At 46.0% G+C, this 21,624-nt stretch overlaps 1 protein-coding gene across 3 annotated transcripts in view; it reads right to left on the bottom strand.

The window, feature by feature from the left end:
* The window catches only part of COLEC11 (collectin subfamily member 11), a 59,708-nt gene extending 41,591 nt beyond the window's left edge, over window positions 1–18,117 (bottom strand). For 2 of the 3 annotated variants that reach the window (XM_014524960.2, XM_006034223.3), the window contains exon 1: window positions 17,891–18,117. The gene's annotated coding sequence lies outside the window, so the exon portion shown is untranslated. The other variant, XM_014524961.2, reaches the window with a different exon arrangement.
* Window positions 18,118–21,624: the final 3,507 nt, after the last annotated feature.

The following is a 21,624-nucleotide window of genomic DNA, read 5'->3' as shown; positions in this document are numbered from 1 at the left end:
CAGCCCGAATGACCATGTAATCCATTTATAGCTAATTCAGTTGGTTGCAGCCTTCAGTTCAAGCCCAGAATGAGGTTCAAATTTGCATCTCTGGATCCAGAGCAGGATTGCATTTTATATTCAAAGTCAAGACTGTAGCAGCCATCACAAAAGATTAGTATTGTCTCCAGAAGAGAAACCTGCAAGGATCAAACAAGACTCTACCTGAGCTTAGTGTGCTACACCAGGCCTGTCCAACTGGCAGCCCATCAGGAGTTAACTCATGGTCCCCAGACTCCTGTTCTAGGTACCACTCCCCACCATTGCTCTCCTACTGCTGCTGCCAGGATCTCCAGATTCCTTCTCCCTCCTCCAACTTTTGCTTCGTACCCTCACTCCTGGGGTCCAGGCAGCATAGCACAACTCATGAGGTGAGGGATCCTACAGCCCAGGGAGCATAGGGGTCCAGGCCACCATGCAGCACTGCCCAGTTCAGGGCAGTAGGTGGAGGAAGAAGGGACACAGCATGTGGCCCCTGGCCACACAGAAGTTGGACTGCCCTGTGGTAGCTGAGGTTGGATATTTGAGAAACTGGACAAGAGATGGAAAGTTCTTTGAACTGTGTGTGTAATTCAAGGGTAGCAATTCCCTTACCAAGACTGCCAGTTATAAATGGTCTAACCATCATAGAGAAAGCATCTATAGGAAAAAGCAGGCTATCCAGGAGATGCATTCTGATTTCCTCACAGGGTTGAGAAATCTTTGAAAAGGGGAGTACAAAATAAAATTTGTGCAATCAGCAACTCCCTTTGCTTTCACAGGTCCATGCCCATCCCTATACCCTGACCTGCAAAAGTACGAAGAAGTGTTAAGGAAAATGGAAGATAGAGGAATTATTTCCTATGGCCTAGTGTACAGGGATGGTTGTAGTACTGAAGCCCAATGGAAAATCCCAATTTGTATGGCCCTTACACAGCTTCATAAAGCAGGTGAAAGAGAAAAGCAGGCTTCCCAATTGATCAATAATGAGGGGCTCAAACCTTGATGCTAGAGCAGGCCTTAGACAAACCCCATTGCTGTGTAGCCTGTACAATTAAGTGCATTCATAATCCTGCTTGGAAATTGTTCTTTTGATTGATTTTCATGCAGCATATTCTAGGTACCAAAATGTTTCCAAAGGAGAAGTTATCAGATGGCAACTGGTCCATCAGACATTTTTTTTTCATGCAGATGATGGATTTGTTCATGGCACCAATAAAAAGAGAATACAAATGACTACATGCAGATTGTCAGATGCTTTCAATTAGCTAGCTTCATTCTGATGAGAAATGCAAATTAGGAGAAAGCAGATACAATCTATAAGGATATATAAATAGAAAACAAGGAACTAGCCCAGCTCAGACATGCTGGGTGCGTCTACACGTGTCACTATGATGACATTGTTACCACACCATCAGTTAGTACTTCCTTTAAGTAGTACTAAAAGTTAGCACGGTAACAGCCTGTACTGTGCCACATGTGCCACATATGGTTATTTTTATGCACTATGTCGCTGTAGCAATGCACTATAACAAGGAAGCGTGTTGCTACAGTGACATAGCTGCAGCATCATGGTTCTTGCCTGAGGAAACTATGTCGCTGTAGCATGGTGCTGTGGCAATGTAGCGTCACACGTAGATGCACCCACTGAGTAATTACTAGCCTTCCCTGTTGAATTTACATCAAGAAATATCATAGAATATGAGCATCAATATATGAAGTGGAAGAGGAAGCTCTAGTGATAAGCTGGGCCTTCAAAGAGCTCTGCATGTATTTGTTCAATATGGATTTAGCATAGAAGCATATCAGAAGCCCTTAGTGTCATTAAGTTCAAACACTTGGTGATCTTCCAGCTAAGATGCAAAGATTTTGACTATGGCCAATGCTATTTGCTTTCAACATTTGGCACATACAAGGAGCACATTCATACCAGCAGATATTCTATCCAGAGCCCCAATTAAGCAGCCACCAATGAAAAGTTTTAGTGAGAGGAAGAATGAAAAGTTTTAGTGAGAGGTTAAAGATTACATTGAACTTGCCTTGGCACCATACACAACTTCAGCAAATTAAAAATCAAGAAATAAAGAATGAGACTTTCCATAAACTCATTCAACATTTCCAAAGAAGGGTATGTGTGGAGGGGGAGGGGGCACCTCAACTTCCAATAAGCCTGTCATGTAGGGCTGTGCAAAGCTTCGGTAGCCAATTTGATTAAAAGATTCGGCCCAATTCAGCGGCTGAATTTCCGAATCAAAATTGGACCCATTAAAAGGTCCGAATCAAATCAGAAGCCTCTGAATTGATTCAGAAAAATTCAGAGATTTGGAAGGCAGACTTGCAGGAACCAGACACTGAGAAAAGGGGGGGAAAGAGGTGAGGGAAAAACTGGCCCTGGTATTGACATCTGTAGCTGGCCAGTGACTGTGATCATTCCCTGAGTTCCCTTCCAATCACAGTCCTCTGGGGGAAGGACATAGAAACAACATATAAGGCTGCGTGTGAAGTATTCTGTGGCTTTGTGAGCTGTGTCTGTCTTGGACCAGCAGTGTCTGAAAGGCTCTGGCATGCTATCTAGTTTCTTGGTAACTAGCTAGTCTCTCTTCTTCTGTGTTTTCCCTGACAGTATATCATCACTGTGCAGGAAAGCATAACATACATTACAGACACACACACATTTTGCATCACACCAAACATTATGAAGCATGCTGGTAAGGCAGATGCCAGGTCTTCTGGAGGGGGACAAGGCAGGATCCCCACCCTCAACCCAGAAGCAGGTGGCTAGTGTAGTGTGGGATCATTCTGATGTGGCAAATGATCCCAGGTATGCTATCTGCCAGCACTGCCGAAAGTAGATCAGCTGGGGCAAGGAAGAGAAACACTTCACCACCACGGGAATGCTGCTGCATTCTAGGAGGCAGCACCCCCCTTGCCCTTGTTCCTCCTCAGCCTGGCACCAGTGGTAGTTTGCCCAAAAAGAAGTTCCCCTCTCGCTCCAAATCCCCCGTCCCCAAGAAGCAGAGGCAGGACACCCTGGATCAGCGGAGGAAAGGTGGAGACAAAGGGAGGCAACATTCCCAAGGCGAGCAAGATCACCCAAAGCATTGGGAAGATTCTTGCTCTGGATGGTCAGCCCTTATCCTTTGTTAAGTGTCCAGGGTTCAGGCAGCTCGTGGCACTCATGGTTCCATCCCTACCAAGTGCCTGCATACGCCATCTTTAGCAGGACAGTGGTGCCCTCCCTGTATGAGGCATGCAGGGAGTACTTGAGGGAGGAGCTGCAGAAGGCAGGGCCACAGATAGCTTTGCACTTCACCTCGGACATCTGGAGCAGCCAGGGTGGAGATCAGGCATACCTCTCCCTCACAGGGCACTGGTGTGATCAGTCAGGGCGTTGGTGGGCTCTCCTTCAAGTGGAGCTGATGGATGAGTCCCACACGGCAAGGGAGATCATGGGGGCCATGAGCCACATAGTGCAGGGGTGGCTCACTGGGGAAACCAAGCTCACCCGCAGGTTCATGATCACCGACAACTTTGTTGGCATCCACTGTGTGGCACACAAGTTCCACCTCATAGTCAGGGACACCTTGGAGGGGGACAGGGGGCTCCTGGTGACGGCGCCATCACTACCTCTACCAGCCAGCTCATTTCAAAATGCAGGAAGGTGGCGGGCTACTTCCACCGGAGCATCGGGGGGGGCAGGGTGCTGTGGGACAAACAGGCAGAGTTGAGGATCCCACAAAAATCATGCAGGATGTGGAGACTCAGTGGAACTCCACATACCTGATGCTCAAAAAGCTGATGGAGCAACAGAAGGCCATCCATGAGACAGCCTTGGTTGGGGAGACTGGGATCAGTGGCTCCCTTAACAAAACTGAGTGAGATACCATTACCCAGATCTTGGTGGTCCTCAAGCCATTCCTCGAGGCCACCAAGGGTCTTAGCACTGGTGATGCCCTCCTTATCCAGGTGATTCCCATAGTGAAGAAGCTTGAGAATCAAATGGAGAAGTTCCAGGGGATCAATGTTCCTGGCTGGGGCAAGCCACTTTCGCCAGAGGTGCAGTCACTGGTGAAGCAGCTGAAGAAGGACATAAAAAAAAGTCTAGATATGTTGTGGTCCAGTATGCGACCTGAGGGTGAAGGGGAGCATTTGCAGCAGCAAGACCCTTGATCACTGGACAGAGGTGCTGATTAACAGAATCAGGGAGGCAGCAGGGCAGAGGTGGGGGGACATGGAAGAGGGGGATCCACTTTGCTGTGCCAGCACTTCAAGCACCAGTCAATCTCCTCCACCACAGCCTCTGCCAATGTGAGCCATAGGCATGGTTTCAATGTTGGGGTTCAGAGGCACCAGATCCCACCATCTGTGGGCCTCAGTGCCTATCTCACCGAGGATGTGGAGTTGCTGCACTGCGACCCCTGGCCTATTAGGCAACCCATAGCCAGATGTGGCAGGATCTGACCACAGTTGCCTGGCAACACCTGTCCTGTCCATCAACCAGTGTTTCAAGCAAGAGGGTGTTCAGCATTGTTGGTGATGTTGTGACACCCCGCCGTACCTCCTTGGATCCTGGTTTGATGGAGCAGCTAGTATTCCTGAACGTGAACCTCCCACTGGCTGGGGTTCCCCAAGCCCCATGTGCAGACAGAGCGAGTGCCACCCTCCTCACTCTGCACCTATTTGCTTTTTTAATTTGCTTTCAGAACCATTTAAAGCCCCACTCCCAGAGCTGGAGGCGGCAGTTTAGTTAATCACCAGCCAGCAGGGGAAGAACATCTCCCTGCTGAGTTCCCATGCCAGGAAGAACTTGGAGGTATAGACTGTGGCTATGGAAAAGAAGGTCTCCTGGGCATGACCTAAAACTGCACCCTGCCAGGGCAGGGAGGCCTGGTGGGACTGCCAGTGGCACAACCACCCCAGGAAATGCCAGAACTGTGAACCTTCCTGGTGAAAGGCAGGTGTTGTTGTTTGTCCTTTGCGGGCAAAGATAATCATATCCAGTGGGAGAAGGAGAGGGAAGAAGAGGGAAAAGAAGCGGGAAAGAAAAAGGGAAGGAGAAAAGAGAAAAGAAGGAAAAGGAGAAAAAAGGGAAAAGGAAGAGAACAAAGTGGGGGTGGAGGCTAGGTCACATGAGTACGTAGGTGACTTATAAGTCCGATCTTTGCTTTGAACAATCTGCGGCAGCAGGGGCAAGACAGCGATGAGGACTGGATACAGGAGGTTTTTGTTTTCTTAGCTGCGCATTACTTCATTGCTTCTGCCATGTGGTGCTGTTCAAAGGTCAATGCTCCATTCTGGATTTGGGACCTCCAGAATGAACGGTCATGAGCAATTTTCTCCCATGACTCTGGGTGGATGCTGAAACTCTTTAGGGACACCTTTAGGGTGTCCTTGTACAGCTTATTTGGTGCGTCACAAAGGCATACTCCATTTGACAGTTTGCCATAGAAGACTTTCTTTGGCAGGCGAGTGTCTGGCATTGTTGAGAGGTGGCTGGCCATCTTAGTTGTGCCAGTTTCAGCAGGGTGTGAATACTGGGGAGAGTTAATCTTCTGAGCACCTCAGTGTCCAGAATCCTGTCCTGCCACTTGATCTGTAGTATCTTTCGCAGGCAGCGCAGATGGAAGTGGTCCACTTGGCATTACAATGCTAAATGGTCTAGGTTTCACAGGCATAAAGGAGGGTCGGAAGAATGATGGCTTTGTAAACCTTCAGTTTTGTCACCATTCTGATGCATCTGCAGTCCCAGACTGACTTACGGAGTCTGCCAAAGGACATGCTAGCTTTTGCTAATCTCTCATACAACAAATGTCTAGTAGCAAAGCTCTTGGACCTGATGCAATTACAGCCAAGATCTACAAATCAGGTGGTCATGGCTTTGCAGAAAAACTAACCACAATCTTATGCAGTATGTGGTCACAGGAGGTAGTCCCCCAAGAATGCCTCCATTATCCATCTGTAAAAGAGAAAGGGAAATTGCCAATGCTCTGACAACCACAGGGGCATATCCCTCCTCTCAACTGCCTGAAAGATACTCACGAGAGTCTTCCTCAACCAGCTGACCAACCATCTGAATGACCTACTGCCTGAGAGTCAATATGGCTTCAGAAAAGGACGCGGAAACATTTATATGGTGTTTGCAGTCCGGCAGCTTCAAGAAAAGTGCCAGGAACAGAATGTCAATCTTCTCTTCACATTCGTCGATCTAAACAAAGCCATGCTGCACAATGTCCTCTTTGCTGATGACTGTGCATTATGCATAGGCTCAAAGGCTGACATGCAATGATCCATGGACCTACTCTCATCAGCCTGTAACAACTTTAGACTCACTATTAACACAAAGAAGACCAAAGTGATGTTTCAACCTGCACCTGGCACAATACCCCAGGAACCACACATCTCAGTTAAAGGCCAACAACTGTCTACGGTCAACAAGTTTGCCTATCTAGGCAGCATGCAGGAAAGATTAGGAAAAGGGGGGTAGGGGGTGCCTGATACCCTCCAGCCACTGCACGCATGCACAGTCCTGGCTGGGGAAAGCCCAAACCTGTAAGATCTTTGAGATGCCTGAGGCTTATTGGTTACAGTGGAGTTGTGAGAGTGAGAACAGGCAGGCGGCTCAGATCTGACCTGAGGTACCCTTGACTGGTCTGTGCTGTGGCCAGGACTCAAGTGGGGGTCGAAGGGCCAGGGGCATACCATGAGGAATGCCCAGAGCAAGAGGCTCAGGATTCTGACTGGCCTGAGGGTGAGGCCAGGGCCTAAGGGGGAGCCAAAGGTCCCAGAGAGGGGACCACAGCTGGAGGGAGTGAAGGATGCAATCTGCAAGGCATGGGCTACAGTGGAGGGGAGGTACAGAGCTGTAGAATGGATGTCACCCCTAGACATCAGGGGCCTAAATGGGCAGCCTCCTGCCTGGGTAACATCTGAATCAGTTTTCCATCAAGACGTGGCAGAAAAAGAGGGACGGGCAGTTGGCCCAGAAACAGGTGGATGGGGTGGGCCAAGATCTAACCAGCATCAGGAAGGCCCCCTGTTAGCGGCTACCATCCCTGCTGCATTTATCCTGCTCTGACTTAACATACACAAGGCAGACAAGGTTCTTTGGGTCAATCTGATATCTTTTATTAGACCAACTAAACAGTTGGAAAAATATATCTTAACATGCTTTCGGGTTTAAAAACCCTTCATCAGGCTGAGGAAGCATCTGCAGTTGGTGTGTGTGCTCTTCCTGGATAGAATGAATAGTAAAGAAGCCAGAGGCTGGTATGCATGCAAGAAAGGCAGTCAGGGAACATGTAAATTGAGGTGTCAGGGGTGAGAGACAGGCCAGGGCGTGGGAGTGGGGTGTAGCAGGTAAAAGTGGAGAGGTACCTGGGGAATCAGGTGTCAGGCAGGTTATAGTGTGTCATAAATCCAATGTCTATATTGAGTCCATGAGTTTTTATATCTAGGAGGTTGATGAAATGAAGTTCATAGGCTCATCTGTGAAAAGTGTTTTGTAAATTCCCTTTGAGGATCAGGACTAAGAGACTGGAGAGAGAGTGGTTTTATTGTGAGAAATGTGCCCTCACTGGTCACTGGGTGTTTTTGTCTTTAATACATGTCCACTGTGTATTCATTCTGGTATGCAGTTGTTGTTTGGTCTCTCCTGCGTATTTTCCATCAAGGCATTTGGTGCACTAGATGAGATATACAACATTTCTGGAGGTGCAGCTGTAAGATCCAAGAATGGTGATGGTTCTGTTGTGGGGTGTAGCAATTGTGGGGGTACTGGAGATATGTTGGCAGGTTTTGCATTTGTTGTTATGGCATGGTCTGGATCCATTCAGTGTGTTTTGGGCTCTAGGAAGTTTGCTTCTGGTGATGAGGTTAGCAATGTTTGGTGCTTGTTTGAATTTACAAAATACTTTTCATAGATGAGCCTATGAACGTCACTTCATCAACCTCCTAGATACAAAAACACATGGACTCAATATAGACATTGGATTTATGACACATGATAACCTGTCTGACATCTGACTCCCCAGGTACCTATCCACTTTTAACTGCTACACATCCCTCTTCCCCCCCACCCCCCAGCCCACCTCTCAGCCCCTGACACCTCAATTTACATTTTCACTGATACCCTTTCTTGCATGCATACAAGCCTCTGGCTTTTTTACTATTCCTTTCATCCAGAAAGAGCACACACACCAGCTGCAGATGCTTCCTCAGCCTAGAGTTTTTAAACCCGGAAGCTTGCTAAGATATATTTCTCCAACTATTCAGTTGGTCTAATAAAAGATATGGACCCAAAGAACCTTGTCTGTCTATGTACTTAGACCAACATGGCTACAATCTATACCCCTTAACACACACAAGTGATACAAGTTTTGCTTTCAACAGTTTGAGGGCACTTTCACAGAAACCCTTGCACCTATCTCCTTGAAACTTGTCAGGCTTCATGCCCTCAAAAGCCCATCCCTGCTGTTTTCATCCAAATCTGCAAAAAAATTACAAAGTTAAAGGTATTTCAGTGATTCCCCATTATAGTCTATGACCAAATCTCTGAATCGGCCAAATTGAATCAGGACAGTGACTCGAATCACAGAACCGAATCACTGTCCTTCTGAATTGGCCGAATCTGAATCTGAATTTAATATTTGCCGCTTTGCACAGGCCTATTGTCATGATATTTGCAAGGCTAAAATGACCTTCACATGGCCAACAGTCTGCTTCTGAAAGGATAAGGTATTCTGATTTCTATGGTACATCAGAAGGATCTTCTTGAAGATCCAGGATGGACACCAAGGCATAGACAAGTGCAGACTGCAAGCATAATAACCTACATGTTGTCCCAGTCCAAGTACGTAACTGCAAATACATGTAGTGAGTTGCAAAGAATGTTAACACGGAAAAAAACAACCACAAAAACCATCAGTCTCTAGAAAGTTACCTGACAGACCTTGGCAACAAATAGCAACAGTTCTGTCTTTCCAGAAAGGAGACACACATTATTGTAGTTGGTTACTTCCCCAGATATATTGATTTGGCTGTTCCGACATAGACCTCATCAGCACACATCATCCAGAACATTAAGTCAGTATTTACAAAATGCAGAGTTCCTGAAGTCCTCGTATGAGATAACTGCATTCAATTTGCCTCTGAGACATTCCTTGTGGTTGCACAGAACTTTGATTTTCAGAATAGATTTGAGACTAATGTAGACTACTAAAACTACTACACTGGTTTTTGAGATGCAAAGATCAAAACTGTACATAATACATGATACCATAGTATTCTGGTAGTCATTTTGTTCTATATCAAATATTGAACAATCCATTTTTTTCTGATGTTTTATTTTTTCAGCATCTTATTTTAGAGATCGTGGAATACAGGCTTTAACAACTTCTGCAAATGTTAACACATATACAGCACTCCTGCCTGCCTCTGGACTATCTCCAGCAGAACTTCAGATGGAGGGATTAAGGCTTTTTCTTGCTCCAGATGACACTGCTGGAGCATGGAATTAAGTGGCGAACCTAAAATAATTTTAAAACAAGATGGTGAAAACTTTATAAACAAAATGGACTGTTCAATGTTTGATACAGAACAAATGACTACCAAAACACTGGGATATTGAATATCATGTACAACTCTGTTCTTTGCATCTCAAAAAGGATGTAGTAAAACTGAAAAAGATACAGGTAAGGGCAGCCAGATTGATCACAAGCATGGAGGAGTTTCCATACCAAGAGTGACTAAAAAAGGGTAGGACTCTTCAGTTTGGAAAGGAGAAGGCTGAGGGGGGATATGACAGAGGTCTATAAAATCATGAAGGGTGTGGACCAAGTCAATGAGGAACTAAATCTCAGAATGCTAGAACTATTGGGCACCCACTAAAATTAGTAGAAGGCAGGTTTAAAACTAATAAGAGAAAGTTGGGGGCTTGCGGGGGAGGGGGAGGGTTTTAATACAACAGGTAGTTAACTTGGAATTTATTGCCACAGGAGATAGTAGAAGCAGATAGCATAGCCAGGGTCAACGAGACACCAGATAATTTCAAGGGTGATAGATAGGGGTCTACTGAATTTGATAGGCAGCCAGCCAATTTCACCAGCAGATCCGAGGGCTAGCCACTGTTTTTGTGGGCTGAGTGCGGCACAGCTCCCCCACACTTCTCACTGGCCAACAGGCCCTGGCAGTCCCTCCCCGCAGATTACCATGTCACCCAAAACCATGGCTTAATTACCCTGATTAAACCCAGGGAAGCCATTAATCCATGTGTTATTAAGTACAGATTAATGACTTCCCTGGGTTTAATCAGGGAATTAAGCTGTGGTTTTGGCCCATCCCCAAGTGGTGGGCTCTGTGATTTTGGCAGGCTCCCTGCAAAAAAACGCTTACCAGCAAGCAAAGAAAAAGCTGGGAAGCCCTGCAGTCTTGAAGCACAGGGAGAAGCTGGAGGGGGGGACAGCAGGGGAGAGGACAGAGGGGGGGAGAGGGAGCAGCAAGTGGGGGGCAGGGAGGGGCAGGGGGGGTTTGCCCCAGGGCAGGGAGGGGCAGGGCTGTTCACAGCAAGAGGCACAGAAGCAGCCTCCAGCTGTGAGCAGCCCTGTCCCACCTTGCCCCCCTCCATGCCTCCCTCCTCCATGCTCCAAGACTGTAGGGCTTCCTAGCCTTTTCTCTGTTTGCCAGTAAGCTGTTGGGTTTTTTTCTGTTCTGAGGGGAGGTTTTGCAAAATCACAGAGTCTGCAAGGGTTTTTGCAGAGCCTGCACTTTTTTGCACAGCCAACCTGAAATTGTGGTTTCCACAAAAATTGTGCCATCATGATTTCAATAGGTCCTTAATGATAGAGCTATTAATAACTGTTGAATAGAACTGCTGGAGAGGTTTCTTTGGAATCTCTAAACCAATAATGGTGAATGCTAAGGTGGGTATTGAATTGGGGATAGGTCACTCTAGATTATCTAGGTTCAATGCTTTCCCTTTAAAGCAGGGATGGGCAAAACACAGCCCGCAGACCAGATCTGGCCCGGCAAGGGATTTTATCTGGCGGACGGTGGGTCCCTTGGACCCACCTGGCCCAGGCCTGGGGGGGAGCCCAGGCTGTGGCACATGAAGCCAATCCTGCCACCCCCAGGTACACGGTGCGTCAGGGGTGATGCAGCAGCTGTACTCAGTTTCCCAGCAGCCCCCACAGCAGCAGTTCACTCTGCCTGGCTGCTGCTGTCAGTGTCTGCTCCCACCACTGGACCTAGATCCACTGCCCAACCCATCCATCCCGCACCCACCACTGGGGGTGCCAAACAAAGCTTGTAGGTTGGGGTCCTGGCCATGGAGACCAGGCCAGGACCCCAACGGGCAATGTGCTCAATCAGGCAGATGGAATTGGACTGTGGGGGGTCGGGAGTGGTGTCCAGGACTGGGATTGGTGGGTGGGGACCCAGATCATGGGGTGGGAACAGCATGGGGCTGGGGCCCAGGGCAGAGCTCCGATCCACTCCCCACATGTCCCTGCAAACCTTCCCCATGTGGCATGCTACTGTCCTTGCTGCCTGGCAGAAGTCTTCTGGGCCACCCGACATGTCCTGCTGGAACCCATGCACATTGGGCAGCCCAGGGGCTTGGGCCAGGTGGAAGGGATGGGAGCACTCCATAGAAGGTGGGGAGGGAAGCCCCACACTGAGCAACCCCCCATATGTGTGGTAGAGGGGCTCCTTTCCCCCATCTCCCCTGCAGGTCAGAGGCAGAGACTTGCAGGGGGCAGGGCTGTCCACCTGGTCTGGCCTGGGGGAGGAAGACACAGCTGGAGGGGTGGGAAGCCCAGGCTGGGCAAGGGGATCCTTTTCCCTGCTTTGCCTCCCCCTGCCCTGCTTTGTGACAGCCCAGGGTGGGGCAAGCCCAGCTGGCAGAGCAGAGGAGCAGTGGCAGAGGCTAGCCTGCTCACCTGCCCACCCACAAGGACTCCTGGAATGGAGTACGGGGGCACTGTGACCACGCTTGAGTTGGGAGGGGAGCTGGGACAGACGTTCCATAAACTAGTTGAGCCTAAATCAGTTAAATACGATACTGCACCCATCCAGGTTTATCTCAAACCGGGTTTATGTGAGCTGAACTTCGGTTCTGTTACAGGTTTAAACCAGTTTCCAATCACTTAAACTGGTTTATATGTAACTTCTGACTCTAGCCTTGGAGTTCAAACAAGGCTGTTTTACTTTGTCATCCCCAACAGACTCTGCTCCTAAATCATGTTTAAATTGAAGAATTGTGTTGAATATTTTATGATTAACAGTCCACACTAATTCCTGAATGTCACTGATTGATCCTAGGAAACAGGTGTTATTAATCCTGCATATGCTCTCTACTTGCTTCTTCTGTTTCACCACATGATCCCAATGACTTTCTTACATCTCTAGCCATGGACTCATGCGAATACTAGACATCAGTCTTACTTTTTAATACAAGTGAATCTGCACTTAGCTGGAAATATGTCTACAAACACAGAACAAAAACACCCTTCCCCCCACACGCAAAATAACAGTAACAAGTGTTACTGGCATCACTTCCATGACAAAGTAGTATGGTATTAATATTTACAAAGATTCCTATAGTCAAATATTCAAATATTCCTAGAAATAAAACTGCCACCCCTCCACAAAAGATATTGCTACTCCTCCATGCCAAATGATATTTTACTAGAATTTCTGGTCTACATTATAAGCAAAGCAGAAAGCAGATCCTTTGCAGGGTTCAGTTCTTCACCCCTCACCCCTCAAAAATGAGGGTTCAAAAGCTAGCCAGTATAGACATGTGTAACAAACCACTGGGCACAACTAACAATATATGCCAGCTCTTTGCTATGGCTTTTATTTCCAAGATGCCTCCTCTCAATCAGTTGTATGGGACTGGTGTTGAGCTCCCACTGACATGTCCTTTGAAATAAAGCTGCAGCAAACAGCTGAGCAGCTCATATTTACTTTGGCAACCTAGTGTGAACGATATGGGTAGCAAACCACTCCAATACAAATGACCAGGGCTTTACTGTAGTGGTTTTCTAGCTGACAAATACAGCATATTCTGCGCTAACAAATTAAGAAGAGCATAGAATAAACCTGGCTTCTTTCCTGTAATCTGAAAGAAGCAGGGTGTTTTTGCTGATATCTTTTATTGGACCACCATAATAACTTGTACAGTTGTCAGGCAAGCTCTTAGCTCCAAGGTTTTCTGTCCCATTTTCTCCTTTCAACACTTTTGATCACTGAATTAATTAAAAGACTTTTTTCCCCTGTTGCTTCTCTTTCCAGTGCAAGAATAGTCCTTCCTGTGCCAGCTTTACACTATTTTCTTACTTGATTCCTTTAATCTTCACTGTGCTGTCATTTGGAGAGTTAGCCATTCATTACAATTTTCTTAAATATCTTTGGTTTAAATCTCAAGTGTTCAACAAATTTTCTGCGTTCTCTACAGCTGGTAAAAAGTCACAATGTTCTCATTCATCATTTAGTGCCCTTATAAAAGCTTCCAAGCTTCCTCTGTACCTCTGCACCCTCTCTGATAAAAACATGGCCACACGTCCCTCTCAAGAAAGATATGCTTGCAAAGCTTTTCAAGAATGATGTCATAGTTGTTCTTATTGCCTTCCTCAGCAAAGGTAAGTAATTCATAAATAATTTGAGGCTCTCTCTGCATTACATTAATCAACATGCTAACCAATGCTTCACCACCCTCTTTTATAGCATTCTTGCAGTATGGAACATAGCTAAACACTCCTGTCACTGGGGCTATTCAGTGTACTACAGGTTTCCCTTGATTTATGTGGGTTCTGTATATGCAAATTCACTTTTATGCAATGACTCTTTTTACACCCCAAATTCGTTATATGCAAGATATATTCACTCTTATGCAATCGGCATAGGTGCCACCATAAGCAGGTAAGTCTATGGGGAGAGGGGAAAGGGCCACGAGGCTGGGGCCCCACTCACCACAGCCCCTGCTGCAGCAGCCCCGGGAGCAGCCACTGGGCTGCACCATGCCCCAAACACCACTCACTCCAACCCGTGCCCCAGGAGTGGCCAACGCCAGCTGCCTGCAGCCACTGGGCTGCACCATGCCCCAAACCCTCTGGGGCTCCAGTTGTCCCCACTCATTCCAGCCCCTGCTGCAGCAGCCCCAAAAGCAGCCGATGCCAGCTACCTGCAGCTGCTGGGCTGCACTGTGCCCCAAACCCCCCAGGGCTCTGGTTGTCCCCACTCACCCCAGCCCCTCAACTGTGCCGTGCCGTGATGCTGGCAGGTGGTGTCGGCTGCTCCTGAGGCTGCTGCACTAGGGGCTGGGGTGAGTGGGAACAAGCAGAGCCCCAGCCACTCCCGGGGTAGCTGCAGCAGGGGATGGGGTGGGGTAAGTGCGGACAAGCTGTGCCATGCCCCATGTACCCCAGGGCTCCCACTTACCCCAGCCCCTAGTGCAGTGGCCCTGGGAGCAGCCGACACCACCTGCCTGCACCCAGCATGGCACAGTCCAGCCCAGGGGCTGGGGTGAATGGGGACAACTGTGGCCCCGGGGAGTTTGGGGCACAGTGCAGCCCAGCGGCTGCAGGTAGCTGGCATCGGCCACTCCTGGGGCTGCTGCAGCAGGGGCTGGAGTAAGTGGGGACAACTGGAGCCCCAGGGGGTTCGGGGCATGGTGCATCCCAGTGGCTGCAGGCAGCTGGTGTCAGCCACTCCCGGGGCAGCTGCAGCAGAGGAGGGGGTGAGTGAATACAAGCTGCGCTGCGTCCCATGCCCACACTTGTTCCCACTCACCCCAGCCCCTGCTGCAGCAAGAGCCATGCCCCCTGCCCTGCACCCACTGATAGTTCCCTCCGCTTTGCTCCCTGCTGCAGCCCCGGGAGGGTCACCCCTCCCCCTGCCCCTTCCTTAGTCCCAGCCTTACTCACTCCCTCACCACCATGGGAACCTATCCCTATTTGTTACATTGTAAACAGGGTTCCCTTTATGTGAATTCAATTTATGCACAGTTTTCCAGGAATACATGTACCGCATAAATCGAGACAAACCTGTAATGAAACCGGAAGTATTGGTGGCCGATCTTTGGCATTTTCTTGTGCTCTTTCTGTTGGTGCACTTTTGATACCACATTTATGGGACAACGCTAAAAGGAAGCATTTCAGAACATTGAACAAGGAGCTTAGCAGAGCAAGCAAAACAAGACCAAATCTAAATGTCTGTCAGTCTCTGTGGCCTTACTGCAACGCTTCCACCTCCGACATCCTCCTGCCTGGCCTAACAGTCATACATGATATGGGCACACAACCTAATGAACTTTGCGTTCTTAAAACTAGTAGAAGGTACTAGTTAATGTCTGGACCAGATTTGTCCTCAGCATTTCCTATTGGCTGTTTCTAGGCAGCTCCCACTCAGTGAGCAGGGCTTTTCACCTCAGGTACACAAATCTCCCGTGCGCTGTATAAGGCATGTTGGTGCCTAACAAAGATTCTGGATTTCATTCTGGGGGCAGGCACCCCTACTAATTAATTCGGCACCAAAAGAAAGCCTTTTGAAGAACTGCCCATGCATGCTTTAAGCACCTCATGGGATTTTCTAGGTCTAGCTACCTTCAAAATTCTTCCTAATTTCCTTCAAATTTCAGTTCCTAGTCTGTAAAATGAGGATAGGATAATTGTTATGTCACGGGGGGCATTGCAAGGACAAATACTTTAGAGGCTGTGAGGCACTTGGACACTATGGAGAAGGACCTTAGACAGGTGTGAATCCATGATAATGGCTCAGGTGGGGATGCTGTCTGTGTGTTAACATGGATTACCAAACAAGCATGAAGCTGGCTCCTCCCCAGCTACATGACAATGAGAATTTGCTTGACTTTCTGAGCTATTTTGAGCAATGAGGCTTTGCCTTGCCCAGCATTTGTTTCTTGTGGCCTTTCTCTGTAGATCAGCTGAACTACATAATGCATCATGGTTTTCTCTGTTAGCCAGGAGAAGCAATACAACATGGAGCTCTTGACCATGGTGCTTTATGGGAGATGTAGTTCATCTGTAGGTTCTGGCCCAGAGACAAAGGAACAAACTTGAATTCCCATAAGGCACTAGAAGTCACATTCTTGGCTAAAAAAAACCCACTTGGATTTAAGCCAGAAAGAACTGACAAAAATGAAGTTTCCCTTAGAAAGTGGATACTTTGCATGAGGATCTGTTGTGTTGAAAACTCAATCTTCTGCTACAGTTTCTGTTAAAGGTTTGACTATATATTTGGTTGATAATGAATGTATTAAGAATACAAAATATAGTATTGTTTAGGTGATTTTGTGTAGCCACATGTTCACTTCTAAAGTATAGTATTTAAAGAATCAAAAGCATTTGAAAAAAATGTTTCTCTTCTGAAGGACTGTTATTATTTGCATTATAGCAGTGGCCAAAGGTCCTAACCAATATCAGGATCACATTATGCCAGGCACTTCCTGGCACAGAGGAGTCAATCTCTTCCACAGAAGCTCACAAGAAGTGCCTCAGGCTGATCCATGAATCAGTTGCAAGATTGAGATCAGTTGTCATTTTTTTCCTCATTCTAATCAAAATCAATTAGACTTCAAAGCAATGACATACGATACTTATTTTTAAAAATATAGTTAATGTATTCTGATCAAAGTGTTACCAGCATTGCAAGAAGGGATGTAATAGAAAGACTGAAAAATTGATGTCATTATTCTGAATTAGCAATCATTTCTGGAAATCAATGGTTGTTTCACAGCCTCCACTGTCTCTAGTTGTTTAATGACCGTGATTGTAAATTGGAAATGTCCAAAATCCAAATGCTCAAAAAGCAGCTGCTGAGAACGAACACTACCACCATTTTTCCAGTTACATTTTCAGAGCCTTTCAGCAACTTAGCAGCAATTTGTAATCTTTTCATCTCAGAGATTTAATTTCTTTGTATGACAAGTGAAAAATAAAACTGTATTTCACCATTATGCAGACAAACAATTTTGCAATAAAAAACAATTTTCTCCCCTCTCAAACCTTGCAGGTAATATCATCCACCAGTTGTATATGAAATCCTTTATTGAATATACCACTAGATACAGTTTTTATTATCTGTGATTCAATCTTCACTAAAGGTGCCCCTTTACTAGCCACTGACATAGCCATGTCATTATAAGATCCTCCATCATCTACTTCAGTATGACATATACAACATGACTTCTCTCCTTTGCATTAGGGCTAAGTTATAAACTCATCTTTCATATGCAACAACCTGGTACTGCAGAAGAAATTAGAGATGGAGAGCGGGGAAAAGAGAGAGGAAGAGGGAGAGAGAGAGATGGAGAAATGTTTATCATTTTCAATGTTAAATGGGGATTTTATCTATTATGAAGAACAACAAGCCATCCTCTCTCACTTGTGGCAATTAAACCATGAATGTTCTAGCCAGACACACACACACACGCATGCATGCACGCACACACGCGCACACACACACACACACAAAGCTGAAATTACAAAACCTCATTAATGGGTATGGAGATGAAAAGTGAATACTTTAAAAACAACTTAACTTGATTACAAAATTTGAAAACTCAAAATAAAAACAACACTCCATTCTTACAATTCACTCTTTCTTGCTTCACATTTTAAATTACAAAATCTAGGATAAAAAGTTTTGTGAAGTAAATCTCACAGGCTCCTGTAAGCAGTAAGTTCCACATTACCTCCTAAACTGCAGTACATCAAACCTGTTATTTACTTCTCTTTCCCCTAACACACACCAGTTGTCAGTCATACTTTGCCACTTACATAATTGGTTCCTACCATCCATCCAGATGTTCTGTTTATACCCTTCGAAACAGTAAAACTGCAAAAGTCTCTCCTACCTCACGATTGTTGAGAAAATGAGAACCGTGGAACGCTCTGTGACTGCAGGGACACTGCACAAATGAACCTCATTGCTGCTGTTTACAGAAGTCTGACAGTTTTTAATTTGAAAAAATGTTGCTTTTGCTTTTCGACAGTTCAACAAATCAGACAAAACAGTTGCAAGTGTTATCTGTAAACAGCTTCCTGCTTGAAATAGATCAGCTGTCCTGCAGGACAATAATTAGGAGGGAAGTGTGGGAAAGCTGAAAAGGTCCATGATGTAAGCTCTTTATTTTGGGAATGTACTTTTTTGGGAATGCACTCACTTTCCCCTCCCCTTTTCTAGCATGGAACCCCTTTTTAACTGTTTAGATCTGGGCAACCACAGCTGTATGCACTATATTCAATCAGAGTACAATTTTTCTTGCACACTTTAATTTCAGCAGATGATATATAGATCATGTCAAGATCAGCAACCTTGTCAACTTTTAATATGTGACATTAACACATTCTTTGCCTACACAAGATCCCTCTGCCCCTGTTTTGCAATTAACCCAAGTATTTTTCACTGCTGGAGGAAAACATGCATCTGTTTTAGAGCTAACTCTCATTGCTTCATGACAATCTAAGTACTAAATTCTACACATGGCTAAGATCTTCAAGGCTGTTCTGTTCTCCTTACCCACAGGAAGTTGCCCTTTGACATCAAAGGGAGGTTTCCTGCCTGTAGGAAGAGCAGAAAAGGAATTCAGATGTCCTGCAATATAGCCTCTAAATTATTGTACCATGTTGCTGTTCACTCTTCAACAGTGGTCATGGTTTGACTCTTTGGTAAATCACAGCACTTCAGTGCTAGGGAAGTGTTAGTGTAATAAGTATACATCTTAAACAACAGATCTTTTCTGAGATCTTGGCACAGTTCAGGATTGAGCTGTGCAGTGGTGTATGCACTGGGAGAAAGTGCTTACAAGGGGTAAAGATGGGTTTATGAAGAACACGTCTATCTTTGTTACCCTTGTCTTTTTTGCTGTGACAGACTTTTTTCTGCTTTTCCCAGACTTAAGCAGACTTCCCTGTCATGTATATAAAGTGCAGTATATTACATTACATAATATAATAAAACAGTCGACCAAATCTATACTGATAATTAATTAGTCTCTGAAGACTAAGAGCATACCTAAGATAAAGGACCTAAGCTGCTTTTTCCAGTATAAATGTAGATCCTCAAAGCTTGATATCTAAGCTATTTCCTTTCCACGGTAGGCTGAACTTAGCAGACTACCCTTCCCTTCCCCACCCCACTCCCTTTTTTTTTGTAATAGACATAATAAGATGTCAAAACTTGACTAGATAATGATATTGAAATTTTATCAGTGCAAAAGATGAAAGCAGTGGTAGATAATGCAAATATATAAAGATCACATAAATTAAAATCCCAATACTCTTAACTGTATACATATAATAAATCCCATGGGTTCAGTGAGAGAAGAACAATCAACACTTCACAGGATTGGATCCTTGGAGCGATGATGATGCCAAAGGACTGCTAAAGAAACTGTTTGATGTAAAGAATGTAGCAAAATGACTTTTATCCAAGCCTTTGAAGATCATGTTACAATGGCAATGGGACATATATTTACATATGTTTCTAAATCTCTCTAGTTAAACACATAAATAACTTTGAGGGACAGAAGGGGAATTAGAAAAGGACAACATTTTCCTTGATGAGAGCTGGAAGCAAAGGAAGGATTCACATTCATGAAAATAGAATTGAATAAGAAAAAAGGAAACCAAGACAATAAACTGTCCAAGGGAAACTAACACTGGTTTGAGGGCATAGGGAAGACCAGGCACTGTAATGAGAAGGCATTCCTCAGTGCAAATGTTTTCCCAAGAAAAAGGAAAAAGAATGTATGGGCTTGGTTCATTCGAGGGGAAAAGGGAAAAAAGCATTTATGAAAAAGGCCAGGGCAGTTTTCTTGTTGGTTGGGGAAAAAAACTAATGAAATATAATTCTCTGAAAGTTTGAAGAGAATTTTTTTGAAGTTTCTTAAGATGCAATATTGTGTCCCTTCTACAGTCTTTGGAGTTCACCCAGCAGTGGGGTGGGTGGGGGAGCAAGGGGAGGAGGACGAAAGGAAGATGAGCACCCAGTCCTGTTTACAAGATGAAGACATGGAGTCTTAGCTCTACTCTCTCTGCTTAGGCAAATCTATCCGTGCTACTTAACGCAACACTGGAGCAGTCTCAATGAAGTAAAAGGAACGAAGAGAGAAAAATCACTCTATTTGAATCACCAGGGCCTGGACTGCCCAGAGACCATGTTGCAACTATTAGGAATAACCAGCACTCCAAAAGGGGCAGGGAGCAAAGTCAATAGACTTTTTTGACCAAACCCTAGAGAAACTCTGCCCCTTGGACCAGAGAGAGAAAGTGTGTTTACTCCCTTCCTGAGCAACTCCTTCTTTGTGTGGTAGTGGGAATGTCATCCTTCACTTGGTTCAGCACAGTCAGTGCTCCTTCACAGTGATACCAGGTAGCAGCAGCAACCTTCTACCAGTATTATTTCCTCTAGGAATATTTTCTGTACTATATATTCAGAGGACACTCCCTGCAACCATGTAGAAGCAACATACAACCAGGACAGGTTGCTTCTAACAGCTGTTGTCTGCATCCAAACATCAGTTTGGCTCTGCATGGGCAATAGGAACATGGGAAACAGATGATAGAAGCCAGAAAAAGGAGGCATGTTAAGGCCAGCAAGAGTCTGTGGTCCCATAATGAGATTCTCAAAGTATATGCACAGGGAGTAATGCACTCCAATAGGGTACATTATCAATACTACTCTACAAATCAGAAACCAAAAGACAACCTAAAGCTCAGCACCGACACCTTTGCTATTGTCCACTGCTCCACACCAGTGAGATGTTTTTGGACAAACAGGTGTCAAATTCACCCCACGCCTCAAGCTGGACCAGAGCCAGGGTGAGCAGCAGCTGGGGCAGGTCCAACAGCAGCAGTGGAGATCTGGAGGCAGCAGTGCAAGCTGGGCAGTGACAGAGCAGGTGAGGGCTGTGTCTGCTGAATTTGGTGGCAGGCCACACACCCCTAGCCCCACTTTCAAGCTGCAGTACCTGCTGACCAGCGGGCCAGATGGAAGAGCTCTGCAGGCCAAATCTAGCCCATGGGCCACATGTTTGACACCCGTGTGTTAGTGTAACACAGGGGCGGGCAATGACCAACTGGAGGGCTGCTTAATGAGTTTTGGTGAGCTGTCAAAAGCCGCATTGGTAGCCCCACCCCTTGACAGTTGCCCCACCCCCTCGTTGCCATCTTGAGACTGGAAGTCCTACCCCCTAACCGCTGACTTTTGCCACCAGAAGTCCCTCCCTTTACCCCCCAGAAGTATTCCTTTGGGAAGAGGGGGTTGCCATCTTCAAACCAGAAAAAAACAAAATCATACACGAAAGTTTCCAACTACTACTACATACATATTTCAACTTTATTACCAAAAATATTTTTTTCATAATTTGTGTTTGCATACTGTGTATAGGCATGATTGCATAATAATTCAAACATAAAGTGTTAGTCTTGTATAGTGTGTGTGTGTGTGTGGTGGGGTGGGGGGTTTGTGAGGGGGTGTGGCTGTGTGTGGGAGGACAATAGTGTATATGTGGGGGGTTGCGAGGGCAGGATGTGGGTGTGGGCCATTTGTGGGGTATGAAGGAGGGTGGGGGGTGTGGGGCAGTGT

The sequence above is a fragment of the Alligator sinensis genome, unplaced genomic scaffold (assembly GCF_000455745.1).
Source record: "Alligator sinensis unplaced genomic scaffold, ASM45574v1 scaffold2_1, whole genome shotgun sequence".
Classification (NCBI taxonomy): Eukaryota; Metazoa; Chordata; order Crocodylia; family Alligatoridae; genus Alligator; species Alligator sinensis.
The sequence above is the reverse complement of the archived record's forward strand: the minus strand, read 5'-3'. Positions and strand labels throughout refer to the sequence as shown.